Here is a 17,920-nt window from a genome sequence, read left to right as displayed (position 1 = left end):
TTCCCTTGCACAACAGTTGCCGTCGCAAAGTGGAGAACAAAGACAAAACCATACAAAGACACGTAGTACAACACTCACGCACTCAGTATAAGTTCTTCAGTACAAAAATATGTTCCACGCAACGCAAAAGTTGACAAAACACAAGTATCCACGCAATTTAAATGTCCACATATAACATAAAAGTTCGCTAATATGTTGCCATAACTGATCATAAGTTACTTGGGAATTGTCTGTTAAGGGCCGCACTCTAACTGCAACAGTGATGTTTTCTGAAAGAAGTCTCTGCTAAAAAAAAAAAAAAAAACAAGAATCCCATAGGAAAGCATACCGGTCGATAATAATTCGAGCAAAATGTTTATCAGATTTGGTACCTTTGCGATATTTGATTCCTCCAGAAAGTGTACTACGTGCGCAGCATTGTTTTGAAAATTTCCTCTTGGCCATTAACGCACTGGTAGCTAACTGTACATCCATATGCTGATATGTTTTGGACAAGCTCTGCGTTACAACTTCTTGCACCAACGTTTGAGAGCGCACGTCGTAAATTTATCTGACCTCCCTGTAACACCCAACCAGGGCTTGCGAATATAGCGGTTGCCTGAAGATTTCCGAACGCAGACTTCTGCACGTAGTTTTCCCCACTGCCGCTGTCTACTGCCCAGCCACTTCACGCGCGAAGTTTAATTTCCCTCGCGCACTTAAGAACCTCTCTTCGAAGTCGTTGGCTCTAACGGATCTGAAAGTTTGGAATGCAATGCATTTATAGACCGAAGGCGAACGGCGGAATGGTCACGCAGTTCCAAGCGAAACAGGTACCGAGTTTCGCCGCTAGCCCGAAAGAGGGCGCAACCGTCCCATCGTTGGAAAGTTTCTGTGATTATTGTGAACAAGACTCCCGATCTGGGAGCCGAAACGTCGGTGCATAGTTTATTCTTTTGTGGTCGGCGTCCTCGTCTTTTTATTCAATGATTGTTCCTGACCAGACGGGCGCCCGTCGAAGCCTTGATTCAAAGTTTCTAAGGGTTTCGCCGCTTGGGACGCTACCACGCAGCAGCCAATAGGAAGGCGCCGGCTGGCGGAGGGTCCTTCCCGCCATGGACGCCGCCGAGGAGGCTCGCCGAGAACGGCAGCGCCGACGAAAAGCGGATTCCGCCGTCAGGGCTAAGCGAGCAAATGTAAACGCACGAGAAACACAGGGACAGGGTGTGCATTGCACTTCCCCAGCATTCACTTATAGTGTAGCTGCCCGCAGTTTTTTTTTCCCTCAAATTAAAACTTGGGTAGATTTAGTACGCGGGTTTCAATGTGTTGGTCACTCCTCGTGCGAGCCGTAACCTCTATTAGAGGCAGTCGCAGTTGCTCAATCACGGAGACGTCCGCTGCATGTTTAATGAAAAGGAAAATGTCTCTCTAGCACTCTTCCACCCGCGTACAGTAACGGGATGCAGCGACGCCCAATTACTGACGAAAAAATATGAGCCGATCTCGATGGCAGTGCTGTCTGTGACTGAACGTACACTTAGTCACGCGTCCTCAACTGTGCTATTTAGTTGAACACTAAAAATACTGTTTAGCGCAACTAATGCTTACTTGTTTGAGGTTAACTACGGCTAGCATTGGGTGTTCTCTAATGTTAGGCATCATGTTAGGGTCAGCTGTTATATGTCCGAAAGTGTCTTCATTCCATCTGAGTTCATATACAGTGACTGAGTGATGTGTATCAGGGCATGTCAAAGAACTCTACGAGCCAAAACGAACCTTTTAGTTCACACTGTACGCTGCGGCTCACAATGAGGTCGTTGTTTTGGGAATGTAAAATGATGGAATATTCACCATAAAAAGGAACCGCTTCTTTCACGGTTCTCTAAACACGCAATGCTGAAAAGATTGGGTGCGACAAAAGAGAGATAGGGACAACGAAAAAATGCAAAACACTTAAATGACGGTAAAGTGTCTTTCTAAACAATGTAATGCTGATGTGCTTAGTGCTGCAAATCATGCCGATTGAACAATGGTAGTTAAGTTTCACTAAGAAAAAAATCAGGCGAAGCTTGCACTGAGCCACGAAAGGCTTGAAACAGCGCAACTGGACGATCCTTAAGACTAATCTGGTTGCTTCTAGGTTGTTTCTATAGGTCTTAGCTAGGTGTTGCTAAGTTGTTTCTACGTTGATTCTCAGCGCAGAGAGGTTCGACCTAAACCACAGACAGTCACAAACACGACATGGATGTCCAAACTCCAGAGACAGAACCTCGCGCTGAAACAAAGCGTTCACACCTCATATATCTACGGGCACGTCGTCTTTGGCGTAGGCCTTCCATCGCTTCGGGGTCTTCTCGCAGCCGCCGTTGCCTTTCCCGTTCCCTAGTATTCACTCCTTATACGTGCTCGGGGTCTTCGGCTCGCCGCCGTCGCTTCGCAGCTATTTGTTGGGCTAACTGTTGCCTTCTTCCTTTTTAGTGGAAGTTGTGTGTAGTGGCATTTACCCAATTTCTGTGGCACATACCCGTTTATGATGATGATAGATTTTTGGTGCGGAGTGAACAAGGAACGATTTGCTAAGCAGCTTCGCCGTTAAAACGTGATAAACACACACTAAAAAAGAACATTGCATTTCAGTCACACGAAGGAAGTTTTGCCGAAATCATGCATATGAGATTGCGTTGTTCTCACGCGTAGGGTAGCCAACCGGAAACTTTTTCTGGTTAACCCCCCTGCCTTCTGCCTTTTGGTTTCGTGCCTTACCTCGCCAAATTACCCTTTACGGTGCAATAAAAAGAGCAATAAAAGCCGCACCTCCGAGAAGGGGATCGTGAGGAAATGCGAATGCATTTAGGTTCACCCGATGAGTGTGCGATTAATTAATGAAGAGAGACGAGAGTGTGCACGTAAGCATTATTTATTCATACGTCAGTGCCTGTTCGTGTTATCGTTGTACCTGACGGCCACAATCACCGCCTTGTGGTCGCTGAAGTGCACGGTCAAAGGGTCTTTGAGAAGTATACGCGCGGCACAGTTTCGCGTAAAGACCAGATCAATGCAACTCCCGTGAATGGTAGTGGGGCACGTGTTGTCGGAGGCGGCAGAGAGACAATGCATTGAGTGCTTGGTCTGCATGTACTCCACCAGCCACTCGTCACTCTTCTTGCGCACGTCAACGTTGAAGTCGCCGACCAAGACAATGGGATCAGAGGCAGGCCCGTAGCCAGGTAGGGCGGCGCCCCCCCCCCCCCCCCGAAATTTTTATGATACATGGTGTTTTCCGAAAATAAATAATGAAAATAGGCGTTTTTTCTAAAATAATCCCGGCTTTCGGCAAGTGCCCCCCCCCCCCGAAAAAAAATTCCTGGCTACGGGCCTGATCAGAGGGTTTGGAGCGCACATGCACACTTTCCATAGCCGCGTCCAGTTTCGCGGCAACGGCGTCCCGAGCGAGGTTGGGCGCGAGGTACACGGTCACCACAAAGACTCCGTCTCCGGTGTAGGCAAGGGTGTACAAGTCCTTGTACGGAGACGCATCTCGAACGGGAGACGTATCAACGGCGTGCGATATCAGTTCCCCTACTCGCATCGCGGAGCTCGCTCCGCGATGCGAGCGCCCTCACCGGGTACACTCCTCCTCTCCCTTACCCTCCGCTGCTCCGCGATGCGAGCGCCATCACACGCCTGCGCGCTCCTCCTACCCCTTACCCTCCGCCGCTCACAACCTGGTCCGGTTGCTAGGCGCGGCGCAGCTGTTGCTAGGGACGAGGAGGAGCGCGCGCGGAGAGATCTGCGCGCATGCCGACCAGGGACGCACGACAACCCCCGACTGAGAAATGCATTCGCATTTAATAGCGCTAAGCCAAGCAGGAGCCCTTTTTGCACTCACCTCGTAAGTACAGTCGAGCGCGATATGAACGTTATCGCGCAGGCGTCGACCGGCCTAGCGCCCCAGGGGCCTAGCGGCAGGGTGCGGATCAGTAAGAATCAAGATTACGCATTCTTCTCGCTCTCGTCTGTTCCATGCTACAAAAATCGCCCCTACGACGAACTCTACACCCTTTCTCTCCATTTTAAGCTTTCCATTCGTTGCGATCAAGTGTATTCTTCGTTGGCTCTTGTCTCCGTGGAAAATATTGCTGGGTAACATCCGGTAAAGCTGGTGCTTGGCACTGCTTCGTTTGAGCGGCGTGCTAAGTTGAACAACATATATCGCGTCGTCATAAAAAAAAGAAGAAGAAATGAAAAAAATTCTTTTCTCGGACAGGAGTGATCGCAGCTCAAGGAATAGCAAAAAGAGTGAGTGAAGCTTGCCTGATACCTCTCTCTCCTCGAAGGATTCTGGGCCATGGCGCTGTCGTAGTTCTTGGTTGACGCTCGCGCAATAACTTTCAAATAGCGCTCGACTGTACCTGTACGACGGGGACGCTGTTTCTTTTCTGAGAAAATAAAGGACCGAGCACGCCCTGCTTTTTTAGGGCGAAAGCGTTAGATGCTTCATGAAACGCGAAAATTGACCGGCGTCCAGTGTCGGCGTCATCACGTGACGACGTCACCATATTGACGTCAAAATTCGTGACGTCGTCATGACGTCACTGCGACGTCACATCACGTGACACCATCACATGGCATCATCGCTTGGTCAAAGGTGGGTCGATCACGGAGGCAATACAAAACCACGCTAGCTGCGGAAAGCTTTCGGTGGGTGGCGGGGCAGCATCGATACATCGACCGAGAAGAAAAACACGATGGCTTTCGCCTTCGAGTCGTCTTAGATGAATGCGTAAGGGACCCTGTGATATCTATTTGCAAATGGGAACTGAACGCGAATGCTTTCGTTTCTTCAGAGCGGATGAAAAAAAAAGAAAAACAGAAGAAGCAGTCGTGAGGGTTGTGTGATGCTCGCTGCTGGTGCTGAATCATTGTTCTCCGTGTCGACGGTTAAGAGAGTTAACACATTGAAGAGCCACAAGGTGACAGCGACGCTGATGAAAGACCACTAGTCGCTGAGAAACTATGCCAGAGGAAGCGAAAAAAAAAAAGAATCGTTAATAAAACGGTGCGGCATTATGGAACGAACGAATCGAGTGTTTTTAGCGTCGTGGCCGTATGAAGTGGAATGACCTGGATTCGGCATTCTCTCTGTTTCGAACGCTCGCTCCCAAATATCCATTGGAGCTTTTGCCTAGCCGAGGGCAAGACGTCCATGTTGTGTATCTCTTCTGGTCACAAGACAAATGATTGGCTCGAAGATGATTTCGAATCGGCAGAGATCTCTTGTGCTCGCGGGCAGATGCTGGGGAAAAAAGCCATTCATTGTTGGAGTCTCATGCCCGCGTGGACGTATAATGCAGGATGGGCCTTTTGTCGTGCTCGGCGGCTCATACTATTCCAGTAGTTGCTTTATGATCAACAGCCCGAACTCTGGGCTCAGCGCGTGAGATATGGATCAGAGACGTGTGATTTGTTACGGGTGCGTTTTTATCCCGCAACTTTAATTCCCCTAGCGCATATACAGTTTTTAAGCTGATGTATTACTTTCCGGAGCCCTTTCAATGACATCAGTTAAGCCGGAGCGCGTATAGTGTCTTTGAACAGCCGGTATATATTAGGAAGACGCCGATGTGTATTCTGAGTCTTGGAAAACGATACGTTATACTGCTAAATTGAGGCAAACGAGAGACGACGTTTCTCGTTATTCAGTGGGCTTTATAATGTACAAACGCTTGCGCGTAGATAAAGGCCGAGCAACGCACACTTATGTCGTAAGAAAAATACTATCACCGGGCAAAGTAAACCGCTCCAATAAATCTAATGTGCATAGGTGAAACGATCCGTCTTTACGGGCTGCGACGACGGCAACCAATAAAATTAAGTATTCCCAGTTAGGCAACCACTGCTTCTTTTTTGCCTCACTCGTTTAAATCACTGGGCGTGCTAAGACAACGCGCGACGTTGACGTTTTGCACTGATATCTCGTATATATGCCGAATTTAAGCTCATCAGATCTCAAGGCATGGTTACTTGGCAAAAAAAGTCACAGTTTCGCCGCGAGGGCGAGGCAGTGGAGGCGACAGCAGGCAATTGGAATGTTATAAGATATATGGCTAGGAGCTTTAGAATCCGATCTCCCGTGACTCTATAGTATACAAAGCGCTGGCGTAAGGGAATACGGCGGCTCCAGGGAGCGAAGCGGTTTTCGTGTTGTCTGTCGCCTCAAAGGGGACGTGAGCGGTGAGAGCACAGCACGCATAAGTGTGGGAGCCGTCTACTGATGGCTGTCGAAAATAAGTGGTATAAACAAAAAGAAAATCAGCAACGTTATCCTGCTAGAAGAAATTGACAGCGTTTACCCAGAACTAGGACAAATTATGGAAAGCAAACTATAGAATACCAATCAATGAAAATAGTTAATGAATTGAATAATAGCATACAGTTTGACGTTTCTTTAGAGGCATTTAAAAACGAGCTAAATAAATTATATTGAAAAATGAAATAACTTATCACCACTAGACAATATTGCTCAGAACTTGTAGTGACATCGCGCTATGAAATTTTTTGCTTGTGTACGGAAAGAGTGTCATTGATCCTTTCCTAACAGATAAATGCTTTTTTATTATTGTCGTAGTTCATGTGGTTACACGATGCATCGAGTTTTTTGTTCTTGTTTTTTATGTGTGTAATACTTGCGTATCTGCAGTATCTTAAGCGTGTCATGTGTTGGTTATGTTGATTGCAGTACTCCTTTGTTAGCGATCATGTGGTTTTATGATGCGTCAAAGCTTTTTTCGATTGTGCATACGTACAAGGAATGTGTATGTGTTGCGAACTTCAGGTACAGAGGCCTTTGTCAGGCGTATGAAACGCCTTTTGCCTCTGTTCCTTTTTCTTGTATTACAAAAAATAAAATAAAGATACTACTACTACTACTACTACTACTACTACTACAGCGCGCGCGCCAGCGCGCGTATCTAAGTGGGAAATTGAGGCTGGCGTCCTGAATGGTGGTATCAAATGAAGGCTGCAGTGAGGAGCGCGGTATAATACAGGCTTGATTACCTAATGGGCTCTACGCTGGCCAAGCGCATTGGCCATACTTTTAAGCGTGAGCTGAGGTGGAATGGTCCAGCCCTGTAAGATGCAGGGGCAGGAAAAAAATATAGCGCAGCTTGCACTAAGTCGCGCAAGCCCGGATCAGAGCAGAGCTGGTGAGCACCTAGCTGGTCCTGGCTTGGCTAGGCTTTTACCCTCTGACCTCTCTATTTCCCATCTCTTGCTATATATACTAAGCTACGAATGGCTATGCTTGCTCTCTCTTTTATATTTATTTTTTTGTGTCTGTCTCTTTCGTTCTCTTTCTCTCTATGTGTATTTCTTGCTCTGTCTTTCTATCTCGTGCTTTCTTTCTTCCCGTTCTTTCGCTCTTTCTTTCTCTTTCTAGGTATTTCTTTCTTTATCTCTCTCTCTCCCTCTGTAGTCGTTCTCTCGCCTTCTATCTTTTGTGTGTGTGTTTTTCCCCTTTATTTCCTATTTCTCTCTTTCTCATTCTTTCTATCTCTTTCTATCTCTTTGTGTACTCGTTCTCCCCTTCTCCTCACCTTCACATCTGTCCTCCTCACTTCTCTTTCTCACCCCCTTGCTATACTATACAAGACAATGCAATGACCAGCTAGCGTGCCTGGATAGCCGAGTGGTTACGACGCGCGGCATCGGATCGTGGGGACGCGGGCTCGAATCTCGCCTCGCCAAGACATTTTTTTTCCTCGTCAGGAATTTCTCTCTTTGGCCGTTTTCTTTCTCTCTCTCTCTGTACTCATCCTCTCGTCCATCAGAGTTATTGCAACCCACGCCGTATAAATAGGCGCACGTGTTCAGGGAGCGAAGTAGAAAATGAAGAAGAGGAACGCGATGAAGAAGAGGACGAAAAGAGCGCGTGCCGGTTCATGAGGATGATAATTTTCTATCTACGAGACACGGCATGCAGTTCTCGAGCATACGAGTTCTGCTGTAAAAAAAATAAAAGAAGAAGAAGAGCGAGTTAGAATGAGGTAAGATGCCTCTCAGGTATTCCCCAGTAGGTATATACAACGCGTCGAGCTGCTTGCATCTTTTGCAAGGTCCGTTCTCTATATCGTGTAATTCGTATGACGTATAAGATAGCGTAAACCTCCGTGCCGGAAGGATTTGGTACTGCTTCTTCTCTACAAAGCACTTAGAAATGAGGTTTCGAAGCGTATTACGTTGTTTGTTGAATTCTAACCAGCTGCTGCCCACTTTATGATGCTCGGCTCTTGCCCCTTTATTCCACTTTGCCACTTCTTGCGACTTTATGGATATACGCGACACCTTGGGGGATTGGCCTTCCTAACTGGACTTTTTCATCTTCTCTTGCTCATTTTGCACTGTGCCGGAAGTCGGTTTTCTTCTTTCGATAACCGCTACATCAAGTTTTCTTTCCTTTTTTTCCAGTGATTCCGTGGCTCGCACGTAATGTCTAATAGCGGATATTCTAGACTGGAATATCATACATGCAAACGCTAAATGTATGAAAGCAGCGGTGCGTTTAGGAGGTGTACTTCACTGAATGGGGCGGCTTGATAATGTTCGATGCCGTTCGCTACAAGATAGTTCAACCCTAATCCACTGCTTTCATTCGCTGCTACCTTTTACCAAAGTATAACCCGGCTGTGCTTTGAGGAACATCGCTTGCAGCGCTGTCTCGTACGCGGATGCCGAGGGGTGCGCTCTCCTTCAATATTTCATTCATACGTGGACAGTTTCTAAGTGAACTTCCTTCAGACGAGGTTTGTCAAGTAGTTCGGTTGTACAGCGCACATCAAGAGTCTCCATTACGTCCAGTAAATGACTTAGAAACTAATTCAATAGTCAACGACCCGCCGTTGAATATTTAAGACGCTTAGAAAGCTGATACGCCTCGGTTTCGAAGCATGGCTGACCACGGGAACGGTGTGCCTGTGTCGTATAGTGCCTTAGGGGGCGTTCACCTCAGTTTAGTGGAAATAGTAGCAAAACCAAATGAGTTTAACGCCCTTGTGTCAGTGAGTATCGGCGTTGGGAACGGAAACTCAACGGGTAAGGAATGTCCAGCGCATAGAAATAGCAGGTGGCAGTTAAGCCTGTCGAGGGTTTCTCACACGTGTTGCATTACAGTCGGAAGCTCCAGGCTGCGTGATATTACAGTTGCGAATTTGTGCCCATAAGATTCTTATATCAGCTAGTACTAAATTAATTGACATTTGATGAGACGCCATGCACCGAAGGCTTTAAATTTTAAGTTTTTCTTCTTATCCAGGCGAAAGCCTTGATGCCTCATCAAACTCGAAAATTGACCGTCGGTGTCCAGCGTCGGCGGTGTCAACACGACTGATTCAAAAGATAATCATCACGTGATGATGTCACCACATCGTGTCATCATGACGCCACATAACATGCCGTATGAGGTCATCACATGCTATCGTAGCTATGTCAAAGGTGCGCCGATTACGTAGGCACTGAAAAACCACGTTAGGCGCAGAAAGCTTTCTGAGGGAGGTGGGGGATCAGGATCAGTACATAAACTGAGAAGGAAAAAAGACAATAGTAATACCTGGGCTTTAACGTCCCAAAACCACGATATGATTATGAGGGACGCCGTAGTGGAGGGCTCCGCAAATTTCAGCCACCCGGGGTTCTTTAACGTGCACCTAAATCTAAGTACAGGAGCCTCAAACATTTTCGCCCCCATCGTAAATGCAGCCGCCGCGGCCGGGATTTGATCCCGCGACCTTCGGGTCAGCACTCGAGTGCCATAACCACTAAACTACAGTGGCGGGGCTGAGAAGTAGAAGAACAAGATGGCCTTCGAGTCGTCTTACGCGAATGCGTAAGGAACCCTATGAGTGTTCGCTTGCCCGAGCTTCTTTTTTTATAATTAAATGCACATAAGGAGAGGTTGATTCCAATGCGTGGCGCCGGCTACTCCTCTTGCACAATGGTTGTCGTCACGAAGTAGAAAACAAAAACAAGGCTATACAAAGGCACATAGTGCGGCACTCACGCATTCAGTCGAGCTTATTCCCCACTACAAGTGCTGCTTGTGGGTCGCTTGGGAAACGTAGTTTACAAACGCAGCTTAACCTAATATTCAACTTTAGTGTCCTTTAAAGAAGTCGCAAGGTGTTAGCAGAAAACGCAAAGAGATGCGCGCGTCGTTATGAAACGAAAATCGTGTTTGTATTGCGCGCTGAAGAAAATTGGCGGGAAAGCGTGCGTTGTTTTTCGCAGCAATGCCCGGGAGAGCCGTTCTTGAGGAGGCCCTTTGCGCTGTTCGTTGCCCCCTTGTTAGATGCTAAGCGGCAAGCATGGGAGGTCAGCGCTCTGTTCGACCAGGCAATCCTCTCAATAACGACGGAAAGTACGTTGAAGCGTGATGACTGAGCAAAAATGATACAATTGGAAACGTTCTTGGTACGATTGTAAACAACTCCGCTGTCCCCTGGCCCCCATGTATTGTATTATGGATGCTGTTACCACTGCTTTATTGCCAAATAAAATAACTAAAATAAATAAATAAATAAATAATAAATAAATAAATAAATAAATAAATAAATAAATAAATAAATAAATAAATACACTTTATCGGAAAAGAAAGAAGTCAAGCATGTTACAAAAGAACCCTTTGAAGGTTGCGATCGCAAGATTATATTTCTTTCTCTAAAAGTTAGCGGGCCCGAGATCGACTGAGAAAAGCTTTTGTCATGTATGAAACAAATTGTATAAAAGTGGACAGGTTATTTTCGTCTATTATACAATACAAGTTCGCACAAACTACACAATGAGGCTCCTTCGCGGGTTTCTCTTTTGTTTTTTCATAATAAGGATGAATTTTCCCGTGAAAAAAGCGTTAAGAATTCCTTCAACGGCCTCTTCAGTGGCGCTAGACTCACAGTTCGTCAATTTCGCGCAATGTTTAGGACGCCCAGATATTTAAAGAAGTAATCTGCACAAAGCAGTGCGGCTTCCTCATTTGCTAGGTAAGCTCTACTGGCTTAGCTAGAAAATCGGTGCACATATATGCACCGATTAGACTACACAAAGATAACAGATTGCGCTCGAGTTTCGCATCATTTATTTACAGTACGCTCTCTAAAGCTAAAACGGGTCGTGTATCTGGAATAATGCATTTTGTCATTCAAACGAGGTCACCAAGATCTCTCATTTATTGATATAGAATAAGTGCTGCAAATCCCCCTGCAAAGGTCCAGAGGAACTGTCTTTATGGAACCTGATTATGAAGGGCGATAAAAGAACTTTCTCTTTTCCTTTGGGAAACCATCACGCGTCTTAATTCAAATTTTGTCACAGGAACTTTCGGTGTGACGTAACACAGTGGCCGCGTTTCCTGCGCGCCGGGAGCGGTCACTTTCGATATAGCCATTAAAATTCGATTATGAATATCGCGAATTACGTGCAACGTTTGTGATTTAAAAATAAAAGAAGGGTATGCGTTAAATTTTCATGGACTACCACTTTCCCATATAAACTTCCTTCACGTCAATAATTAAGGAAGTCAGTTAACGTGTTTTTGGTTAATTAGTCACTTCAATGTTACTTTAACTGCAGAGCTCGTAGAGTTCGTGCGCGGCATTGTCATGAGCCCGATTAGTATTTTTAAAAATCTGTATTGTCTAAAAGAAAACACCCTGCATATGTGTTGTGCAGTCGTGAGCAATACGAGAGTGAACACAGAAATTACATTTTAAAGATCAGTTCAGTTTTAAAGATCAATCGCAGTTGGTAAGCGAAGCAGTGTTCTTAACACTAAATGCTCAAGCGGAAAGGCATCTCTTGTGATTCATTAAGTCATATTCATATTCGTACATTGAAAGTAATCGTTGATTAAACATGAATTCGGTGTTCTCTCTCATATTGGTCACGACTGTACATATATCTTATTAGCGAGCCCCCTGGCGGAGCTCGGCCGCCTGGCCCCGAAAACGTGTCACTGCACTCCACCAGTGGCAAGTGTGTTCATACATGCGACGTATTCCAGACAATATTTGTATAATATTTCGCGACGAAATGTTGCGACACAATGCAGAATTCGATTATGTGACGCGGGCTTTACCTGCGTTTTTCTTATTTGGCTACGAGTTCTAAGCGAGAAGTCTCAATCTCTATCCTACTCACAGTTGCCAGCTGTGTACCATGTGATAATAATTGTTGGCGTTGAACTTTCCAAAACCACAATATCAATGTGAGAGACGCCGTAGTGGAGGGCTCGGGAAATTTCGACCACCTGTGGTTCTCTGACATGCCCCTAAATCTAAGTACACGGGCCTCGAGCATTTTCGCCTCCACCGAAAATCCGACCGCCACGGCCAGGATTCGATCCCGCGACCTGCGGGTCAGCAGCCGAGCGTTATAACCACTAGACCACCGTGGCGGGTAGCTGTCTAATATTATCCAATATTAAAGAAAAGCAAAAGAAATTACGGTATATACGGTAGTGAGACATCCTTGGCCTTCCGTCATCGGTCCTTTTCTGTCGCGGGCACATTGTTAATTACTTTTCAAATTAGAAAAAATAATTACAATAGGCTGCTTGGTGATTGTCAGCTAAGACATCCTGTACAACACATACGTAGTATACAGCCAAGGGGAACTCTCTCTATAGAGTCGTTCGTGCTCTTTTGTCTAACTACAGCTTTCGAAACATACTGCTGGCATCCAGCGGGAGGGCCATATCGTCAGACAAAGACCGGGGAAGAAGCGGCATTGTAAGTCGCTGTTTTCTATTCTAGCCAAAAGAAAGCGTTCGTACGTATATTCAGCGGCGACGGTCGTTAGCGAGTTGTGTTCGCAGCGAGCGAGCAGAAAAGTTAATCGCGGACGCCAGCGGAAGTTCATTAAAGTCGGGACGGTCCGAACAAACGTGCTGTTTTTTGCTGTTTTTTGTTGTTGTTCTGTGCGCGCTTTCTGCGATTGCGTTGCGGTTATGATGATTGCTGCGAGATGACTTGGGGAGTTCTGTGCTGTTTGTGTGGCTGCCAAGAAAAAAGAGAAAGAAAGTTAGAAAAATGGCAGACTCTTATCTCATCGCTATCGTATGAATGTACGGCTCTGTCGCGGAGTTCCGGAAGAAGATTTGCATTTTGATATGGGGAAAGCATTCTTCCAGTTTGAGAGTGAATATGGCGCTGCCTTTAAGCTCATCTGATAGAAACGTGCATGCAGACGGTTAATGACCTTACCGCGTAATGCGTGGCGCTTTTTGATCGCCACATAACTGCGAAAAGTTGGGGTGCGCGAATATTGAAATTTTAGAACGGGATCGAATACGAATCAAATAGCGATAGTACCGAATGAAATGTGAACACTAATCGCATACAATTCCAACTGCTTCCGAATAGTAAGGCAGTAATCTTCAAAACAACCCTAGAATTCGACATTTTCTTTGAAACAAATATTTGCAGCCATTAACGAAGGAACATCACGGTTTATTTTAACCGACAAGAAACCGCCAATATGACTACTGAGGTAAGCTGGTATGCAACAACTGGAGCATTCAAGATTTTTTTATGACTCCAGGTTGAACAACAGCACTGACTGCAGTATTCAAGGTAGCGCATTGTCACCAGCTTTCAAATAAAAATGTCCACACTATCATATACAGCCCTGCAAATAAAATTTCCGCTCTATCACGCACGACCCTCCCTTTTATATCCCTTTCATATATATATATATATATATATATATATATATATATATATATATATATATATATATATATATATATATATATATATATTGTGAAGGTTTTCAGACAATTTGCACCGGCGCTAGACAGGGTGGTCTGGAAGATTACGAAGAGTATCACGCTATGATTGTGATATGACACAGTATGATAAAAAAAATTGCGTGCCTTGCACGGGAGGCGCAATGCTGAAAAGGCAGTGGAGCTGACGGACACCTATGTAGTCCTGGTTTTTGCTGTTTCGATAAGTTTTGCAAACTCTTAATTTGACCCGATAGCTGTCGTAACCGCCTATCGCGATACGTACATGACACGTGCGCGAGAGCCTTATCGCCAATGGTACAAAAGGTATGTCACATTACGTCATGTTGTGACGTCATTTGATGTCGTCACATGCCATCGTTGCTTGGTAAAAGGTGGGCCGATACCGGATGTAGTGCAACACCATGCAGATGAGTTGCGGAAATATGGTACAATTCTGGCGCTTAAGACAGAGAGAGAGAGAGAGAAGAATCAGTGAAAAAGTCGGCAGATCCCATGCCTTGTGGGAATCGGTTTCATGCGAAGGAGTCAGCGAGTAGCTGTCCATGCTGCACTTTTTTTTTGGCTTTCAGCCAAGAGTTACGAGGTTGATCGATGTGTCTTTGTAAGTGTAGAAGTCGTGCGCATATCGTGGCCTTACCAGGCACGTTGAGAACACTGGCGTTTAAAGGGTAACTTAAAGTCTGACGTAACGTCAGCACTCACGTTAGAGCACAGACGTCAGTATCATCGAAACGAAGTGCACTTTACACTGCGATGATGTGAATATCATGCGTAACTTTAGTTGGCGTATTCCTCCGGGGTCGAACGACGCTTGAATATAGCTTGCTGAATCGTAGGAGCATAAACGTAATGTTTATTACACTGTTCTTAAAGCAATGCTGACATTGGAACGACAACTGAAGTTAACCCGACATCACGCCTGTATCTTAGGAGTACGTATGCAATGTTTATTGCCTTCTTATAAAATTAGGTAGCCAGCAGTGCAACCACAATGGACGTTGCACTGACATTACGCCTGCATAGGGCCTTTTTCCAAAGCAGTTTCAAAACCTGGCGTGGCTCTGTGGTAGAATACCTGACTGACACGTAAAATTCTTCGGTTCGATTCCTGCTGGGATCCTGATGTTTATTCTTTGCATTCGTCGGGTCAACGCAGCCGATGTCGGTTTTTCTTAACGCTGTCGCATTTAAATTACCAATGTCTGTTCTCGCCGTTCCTGGGTAAATATAAACTGTCAATCACCTGTGGCGCATACGCACATACCGCGGCCCGTGGTATACGGGTATGTGCCACACGTGCCTGGAGGAAAGGGCTTGACGAAGTGCGCGGCAGGATTTTTCTCCTTATCTGGTGGAAAATAAAGTTATCGCCATGATCTTCTTTACTTTATTCATGTCATGACCAGGCAGTCATATTTGTCTAACTCTCTTAACTTCCCATGCGAATTTTTGGTCTACGCCAAGTTAAGTAGGCGAACACGAGAGCACCGAGACGTAGGCGGCTAGATAGATAGATAGATAGATAGATAGATAGATAGATAGATAGATAGATAGATAGATAGATAGATAGATAGATAGATAGATAGATAGATACGCTCAAAGTGCTCTTGGTGCGTTAAGAAATGCTTCGCATTTAAAACGCTGTGGGGAAGGATACAACAAAATTGTACGCTTGGGTGTCACTCTGACAACGCCCGAGCAAGATTCTAGGTGGATTATTAAGGCGAAAGCCTGAGATGCCTCACCAAACGCGAAATTTGACCGTTGGCGTCCCGTGTCGGCGGCGTCTCGCGTCCGACGGCGTCGGAGAAGAGTGATGCAAAAAAAAAAATGAATGTAGCTAATGAATGCAGTTTGTTCATGTTATCTTCTATTTATCATTGTCCCTTATTTCTTTCGTTTTGCACTGCGCAAGTATGTATTGCGTGGTGTTGACGATTAAAGCATTGTAAGTTAGTGGTTCGTTTTTCTTGTGCTCCATCTTTCGCGCAGTTTTTTCACTGTGATGCAAACAATCATCATCACGAGATGACGGCACAACATGACGTCACAATGACGTCATAGATAACCAAAATTTCTGATGTCATTATGACGTCACAGTGACGCAACGTCACATGATGACGTCATCACGTCGCTTCATAGCTTGGCCAAAGGTAGTCCGATCAAGGAGGCACTGCAAAACCAGGTGAGGCGCCTCCGATCTTGGAGGCAGTGCAAAACCACCATGAGGGCAGAAGACTTTCGAAGGGTGGAGGGGCAGCATCAATACATCGGCTGAAAGGAAAAAGAAGATGGCTTCCGCCTTTGAGTCATCTTAGGCATAAGGGACCCTGTGAGTTATTTCTAACTTTTGTCAGCACTTGAAACGTCCCCCATAGAAGATGCACCTCGCTACCACCGGAACGCAAGTATAGCGTTCAAGTTTTGCAATTCATAAATTTCATTAATGTAATATTAATAATATTTCGGGTTCAACGTCCCAAAATCAACGATATTATTGAGAGACGCCGTAGTGGAGGGCTCCGGAAATTTCGACCACCTGGGGCTCTTTAACGTGCACCTCAGGCCCGTAGCGAGAAATTTTTTTTCGGGGGGGGGGGGGGGGGCACTTGCTGAAGGCCTTGACTATTTGAGAAAAAACACCTTTTTCATAATTTATTTTGATAAAACACCCGCTTCATAAAAATTTCGCGAGGGCCAGGGCCCCCAGCCCCCCAGGGCACCCTACCCCCCCCCCCCCCCCCATTCCCTCTTTACTGGCCTGGTGCACCTAAATGTAAGTACACAAGCCTCAAACATTTTCGCCCATCGAAAATGCAGCCGGCGCAGCCTGGATTCGATCCCGCGGCCTTCGGGTCAGCAGTCGAGCGCCAGCAGTCGAGACCGCCGTGGCGGGACGATATGAATTTCGTTTATCTGGCCGATGCTCCTTGTCAGCTTTACATGTTATCCCGTATGAGTGAGTGAGTGAGTGAATAAACTTTATTAAAAGTGCGGGCGAGGCGGGGGGAAGAGGGGATTAACCCCTGTCCCGTCCCACTCTCCGTCGATGATGATGAGAGGGATTTTATTCGACTACCACGAAATTCAACGAAGCCTTCGTAGAAAGCCCTCTTGAAATTCGTTTTGCACCGCGGGTACGTCGCATTTATACGATTCAGACGATGTCACGCATTCACGTGAGGCACTTCTCTTCCTTCTGGCTCTTCCTAGTGCAGAAATAAATAAACGTTTTTTTTTCTCTTCAACATCGCTAGCTTCTATCTTGAGCGTTAGCTTAAAGAGTTTGCCCCGGAGTCAAAGCGTTTCATCCCAGTTTTACTACCTATTCGAAATTTCCAGTAATCGTAACGTAATTGATTGCACACCCGTCTGCGCGAATAGAAAAGTCTTGGTGGTTGTTTATTGTGACATGCAGCTAGCGCGACTTGACAAGTTCGGCTCCATCGTCGTCGCAAGGCTCGTTCGATGTTACGCGTTCGATGTATTAAAATTCTGCAGTAGATTTCAAGCTGTACATACTTGCTGGTATGTTCACAGTCACGTATATTGTAATAAGTGGGCGTATGCTAGTTCTTAGTAGCATGTATTCGGGCCACCCTGTGGTCTCGGACATTTCTGTTAAAAGTAGGGGTGTGCGAACACTGAATTTTCATCTGGAATCGAATAGCGGCCAAAAATACCGAGTATCGAATCGAATATGAAAATATTCATTCAAAATTCAAAGAAAGATCAAATAATTGAAATCTGCTTATGTCCTCGGGCACATAACGCTGTGACTGTGAGTGACTGCTACCGAAAGACTACAAATTAGATAGATAGATAACAATTGAAAATCCCGGAGAGGTTAGCCTGGTTTGTCGCCTGGCTTGCTACTCCGGGTGTTGGGTGATGACTATGGTATATACAGTGAATCACATATACACAGAAACGGCACGTTTCTATGTTTTGTCATGCGGAAACACAAGCTGCTCCACATGACCTGGCGTCAGCCTCTCTCGCCGAAATTTTACGGTGTTTCCTGCAGTCGAAAACATGCGCTTCTGGGCATCTCAGTAGCAGGGATGGGAAGGTGTCGCAAAGCAATTTTGGTGATGCCCGTATAAAGTAGAGCTCCGTGCTCTTTCCAGTATTCCA

Source organism: Rhipicephalus sanguineus, chromosome 6, assembly GCF_013339695.2.
Source record: "Rhipicephalus sanguineus isolate Rsan-2018 chromosome 6, BIME_Rsan_1.4, whole genome shotgun sequence".
NCBI classification, from domain to species: domain Eukaryota; kingdom Metazoa; phylum Arthropoda; class Arachnida; order Ixodida; family Ixodidae; genus Rhipicephalus; species Rhipicephalus sanguineus.
The sequence above is the reverse complement of the archived record's forward strand: the minus strand, read 5'-3'. Positions refer to the sequence as shown.